The 5,780-nt window shown below is 37.9% G+C and overlaps 1 pseudogene; it reads left to right on the top strand.

Moving 5' to 3' along the window:
* Positions 1-5,675: 5,675 nt before the first annotated feature.
* On the top strand, positions 5,676-5,780 carry LOC116580957 (annotated as a pseudogene).

Here is a 5,780-nt window from a genome sequence, read left to right as displayed (position 1 = left end):
CTTATGGTATACAGATAGTTAGGATTATTGGAAAATACTGGCAACGTATTGTGAGACACTAACTTTGCAAGTTTTCTATATATTTCTTTCCTAATAGAATACTCCAAGGTTAAAGAAAGTTCTAGGACAAATGAATGTCCTTTCTGAATCATGTACTTCTTTTGGTCACATACATGACACCTACGGCTTTGTTTTAAACTGGTTAAACCTAGTATTTGGAAACACTTGTATAGAACAAAAGAAAGATTCTTTTTTAAAGTTACTTCTGGAAATAGGTACCTGAATTAAGTGTCCTAATACATGCACCAACCACATACGTAAGCCTGTCCCATGCTAGGATCTTTCACATATTAAATTTCATCTTTTCAGCAATTTTATAAGGACAATATTATTATATCTATTGCATAAATAAAGAAATGAGATTTATGCCTAAGAATATTAATTCTTCAGTATATATATTATTTTGGTTATTTATATATTTGGTGGATAAAGATATAGATAGATACAGATAAAACCACTGTTATGGATTGAATTGTGTCCCCCTCAAGAAGAAATATGTTCTGAAGTCCTAATCCTCTGAACCTATGAAGAGAACCTTATTTGAAAATAGGGTCTTTGTAGGTTTAATCAAGGTAAGATGATGCCATTGGGATGGAGCTTAATCCAATACAGTGAATGTCCTTATAAAAAGAGGGAGGGGCACCTGGGTGGCTGAGTCCATTAGGCAATTGACTCTTGATTTCCACTCAGGTCATGATCTCAGGGTCTTCAGATGAATACCTGCATCAGGCTCTGCATGGAGTCCGCTTGAGATTCTCTCTCCCCCTCTCCCCCTCCCCCAGCTTGTGCATGCACCTTCTCTCTCTCTTTATAATAAATAAATAAAATATTTTTAAAAAGGCGGGGAGGGGATTGGACACAGAGACCTGGGGAGAGTGTCATGTGAGGATGGAGGCAGACTGGAGTGATACAAATACAAGGTGAAGAAGGCCAAGTAGTGCTGGCCATCGCCATCGGAGAGAGGCAGGGATCAGAGTCTCTCTCAGAGCCCTCGGTAGGAACCGAGCCTGCCAACACTTTTCTTTTGGATTTCTGGGCTCCACACTGTGAGAGAATAAATTTCTATTGTTTTAAGCCCCTGGTTGCTGGTACTTCGTTATGGAAGCCCCAGGAAACTAATATATCACTTGATAAAGGAGAGAGAAAATTACCATAGAGAAGTTCATTTTTTGTATTAAGCAAATTCAGATGATGCTGATACCTACCTCTTTTATGCTTCTTTACATAAATATCGGTAGAATATTTCCAACAGAAAAAAGATAATATCTGGGTTAGAAAGAGGCCCTCACAAAGTTATCATTTTGTGTTCCATTCTAAAAATTCTGATCATGTAACTGCCTTACTCCAAAAAAAATATTTTCTTTTTCAATAAAGGAGATTCCATTACCTATAAACTAGATGCCTAACTTCTCAAACCGGCAGTGCCTTGCATGAAATACATTCTTAAAGATTCCTGATAATTACACATATGGACTCGCCTTCTTTTCTGGGCTTACCTTGCCCTGCTCCCACGGAGCCACCAGCACTCTAGCTAAATGGAATTCCCGTCTATTTGCCCAAACATGCCTTCCTCCTTCCCACTTTCTTCCCTTTAGGCATGCTGGGGCCTTATATTAAAGGCCTGCTCCTCTTCCCTCTTCCCTCCCTCAACATATTTAAATCCTTGATTACATATCTCTTGTGTTAATTCTTTACTAATTACAGTGACTTTGGGGTTTGGCCATCCCTCTTCTCTACAGCAATTCGTGGGTCCCCTGTGACTTCCAGTTGTGTGCTCTGCCGTATAGCATTGCTGATTTCGTCTCCATTACTTGTTCAGAAACCTCTTGGATCAGGTGGTACTCCCGCTCATCTGTCATGCTCTGCGCCTACCTCCAGCACCTAGCGTAATGCCCTGTATGGAGTTCGTCCTCTATAAATGTTTGCTGAATTGATTTTAAGTTTGAATTAAGCAGCACGGGTTCTCTTGGGCTGAAGAATCACATTGCAGATGGCAGGTTTGCACTGCTCGATATTGCTGCACCAACGGAGCAAGGCATATGCCGCAAATTCTTCATCTAAATGGTAGGAGATCGCAAAGGAAAGGTTTTTCATAAAAGGTTTTCTACAACCAAAAGTAACAAGAGAAACAGGCCAATACTACAGAATTTTTTTTCCCCAGTTTATTCTGTCCATCTAGGGGCAATTCATTTGTCTGGTTAGTATATCTGCTAGATTCCAGTGTTAGATTCAAAATAAAGCTAATTTGCATTGGCATAGTGACTTAACTCACTGGTGTATTATTACTATGTAAGCAGGTGTACATGCGACTACAAATAAATGCTTGCTGATGGAATCCCAGCAGGGCTTCTGATGAGTTTTCATTTTGTTGAACCTTACCCAGGAAATTACTGTGTAAAAAGCTTTGCTATTAGTTCTTTGCCTGAAATATCGTTTAGCTACACCTGGCCAAATCCATGGCAATTATACTAACTATACAAACAGGACATTCCAAAATTCTCATCAGCTTTTTATATTCATTTTCTCAAATTTATTACTGAAATAATAACAAAAATAAAATACTCATACTCAAATCCTAAAAAGCATATATTAATAGATACTTGGTATTTAAAAGTCAAAAAAACTTATAAAAAGAGAGTAATGTAAGTCCATCTTTCCTTAAAATAAAACCCACACTACAAATTATCAACTCCAAAGCTTCAAGCCGCTGTTTACTAATGATATGTACAATATTAACCTTATGTGTGTTGATCATAGCCCTAAACACGCTTAAATGGAAATAAAAGAAATTTTTCAACTGTATCATGTGATACATTAAAAAGCTGAGAACAAAAACTGGGGCTCTTGGTGCCACAGCATATGACCATATATATCAAATATTTATCTTAACAAGTTGCATGGGATGATCAAACCCACCACACCTTTACAGCTGTGCTATAATGAATTTTAAACTTATTAAAGTTTGTCAGGAGGCTTTGGTTTCTAAAAATTTTAGTCAACGAATATTCACTCTGTGTTTCATTTACATGAGGTTCTCCGGGAAATGTTCAGTTACAAAGAATGTAAAAAAGTCTCTGATTTCAAAAAATCTTACTTTAGTTTGAAATGAGCAATGAGACAGATATACTCACAAAAACAAGAGCACCAGAAATATAAGACAATGTATGCCAAATGGCAAAATGCTTGGGGTGCCTGGGTGGCTCTGATGCTTAAGTGTCTGCCTTTGGCTTGGGTCATGATCTCAGGGTCCTGGGATTGAGCCCTTCATTGGGCTCCTTGCTCTCCCTCTGGCTCGCTGCTCCCACATCCTATGCTCTCTCTCCCTCTCTGTCAAATAAATAAATCTTTTTAAAAAATGCTAAATATAGGTGATCAGTGCTATACACATAACCAGTGGTGGAGAGGGATCGCCATGAGAAGATGTTGGGCAAGTTCAGTAAGACAGTGACCATATGGGCTGATTTGAATGGGAGAACTCTACGTTCTGCCTATATACCTGGTGTGGTAATTAATGTGACCCACTGTCACTCTCAGAAGCATTTCAATTTAAATGATAATTATATGTTCAGTCTGCCACAGTAGCAAATATGCAAGTGTGGCCTTGAAGGAAAGGTAGAATTCAAAGAAGCAGAAGTGCATGTTTCTGGAAATCTGAGACAGGTAAAGAGTATATGCAAAGGAACAAAAATGAGGCATGGAAATCAATAGGCTGGATGAAGAAGCATTTTGTGCAATGAGGCCTTGTATGCATTGTGAACTGCAGATAAAGGTACACTGGAGATCTAGCCTTCTCAATTTGGTCCTCTTAGCTTTCTCCGGAAAAAAACATAGGACTTTTTTTCCAGAGTGTGTTTCAATGACTGTTCTCCTATTCTGAATACGTGGCAGGAAGAGGGATCATTTGGGGACACACCACAATCTCACACGGTATCAAGGAGCTCCAGCCGAGGCGCGCGCGCACACACACACACACACACACACACACAGAAAATAATAATAATAATAATAAAATAAATAAAAGCAAGAGGCCCAGTTCAGTTCAGATTTCCTATCATCACTCAATACTTTTTTTTAGTATATAATGTCCAAAATATCACATGGAACAAAAAAGCACATGCACTTTTTCAGTATGTACCCATTACTGTATAGGGTACACTTACGTGCAAAAAAATATTGCTGTTTGTTGGAAATTTAGCCTTGATTGGGTATCCTGAGTCTTAGCCACAACTGTAGTCCTGCCTCATTTCAGCACCTGAGGGATCTCCCTTGCCTCTTTCTTGGGTTGATGAAACTCTCCAATCCCTGGTTCAGGAGACCAGCTCCTCCACTCTCAAACGTAATTTCTGTTTAAGGTTTAGAAAGTTTGTACGAAGAATTTCACAATGATTTAGGGATGCTTTCTCAAGTATGTCCTCAGGTATACATTTATTTTTTTCTATGCTATGAATGAAAATTCAAATCTCGATTTCTAGCTTTATTTATCTAGCTTTTTAAAATTTTTTTCTAGTCCTTTATGATAAGTAACAATAAAAGTGTCTAATGATCTCTTAACATGAGTTCAATCAATACTCTTTTCCTAGGGGCGCCTGGGTGGCTCAGTAGGTTAAAGCCTCTGCCTTCGGCTCTGGTTGTAGTCCCAGGGTCCTGGGATCGAGCCCCACTGCGGGCTCTCTGCTCAGCGGGGAGCCCGCTTCCTCCTCTCTCTTTCTCTCTCTCTGCCTAGTTGTGAACTCTGTCAAATAAATAAATAAAATCTTTAAAAAAAAAATCTTTTTCTCTACATTAGCAACTCTAAAATTTAAGACATTAGCCAAGCAGACTGAATCATGGACTATTTACCGAACTCCTATACTCATTCACCATGGCCACAAGAGGCATCTCCACATCATGTAAGAAAGGAAAGGTAGGCTTAAGGCAGTTTAGAGATACATTTCAAAGTCTCCATGACTAGATGGTGGTAATGGTATTCCCTTTTGAACCCAGAGCTCATGAGGCCACATGAGCCAATTTATTTATACTATAATATCACTGTTTCCAACAGAGCAATGAACATTTCTTGTCATTATTTCATTATTTTTAAATGGCTCTCATAATTTCCTGAAATGCAAATGAAATGTGTTGCTGCTTTCTAATTAAATATGCAAGTACTCTCCTCTGGTCTGTTGTCTTTTGATTAATATAATAATAATTAAAACAACGGCAACAACATGTAACGTTCATGTCAAGCACTGTGCTGGGCATCTTACATGTTCTATTCTACTCAATGTTATAAACTGTCATTGAATGATTTCATTCAGTAATCAAGAGCTCTTTAAGCCATTTGAACCTTGAAAAATGACATTATAGATTTACAATCTTCTATCACATAAACATAACCTTTTGACAGATACCACAGGAGATAGACTTTTACATCTTAATATTGTCTATCTGAAGGACATACAGATCTTTATGAAGGAACATACTTTGAAGCTGGAAAAAGAAAAATTCACAACAATGGAAAAAAAAAAGGGGGGGGGAATTTCTCCATAAGTAAAAATCAATACCAAAACATATCCAAACATTGAGGCATCAAACTTGCTGTTGGTAATTCTAGACATTTAAAAATAGTCACTTTTATCGCTTCTCGGCCTTTTGGCTAAGATCAAGTGTAGTATCTGTTCTTATCAGTTTAAAAATAGTTACTTTAATGTCATAGTTAATAGGAATCCCAGAAATTCAAT

Source organism: Mustela erminea, chromosome 1, assembly GCF_009829155.1.
Source record: "Mustela erminea isolate mMusErm1 chromosome 1, mMusErm1.Pri, whole genome shotgun sequence".
NCBI classification, from domain to species: Eukaryota; Metazoa; Chordata; class Mammalia; order Carnivora; family Mustelidae; genus Mustela; species Mustela erminea.
Note: the sequence above shows the minus strand (reverse complement) of the source record. Positions and strands in the feature narration are given on the sequence as shown.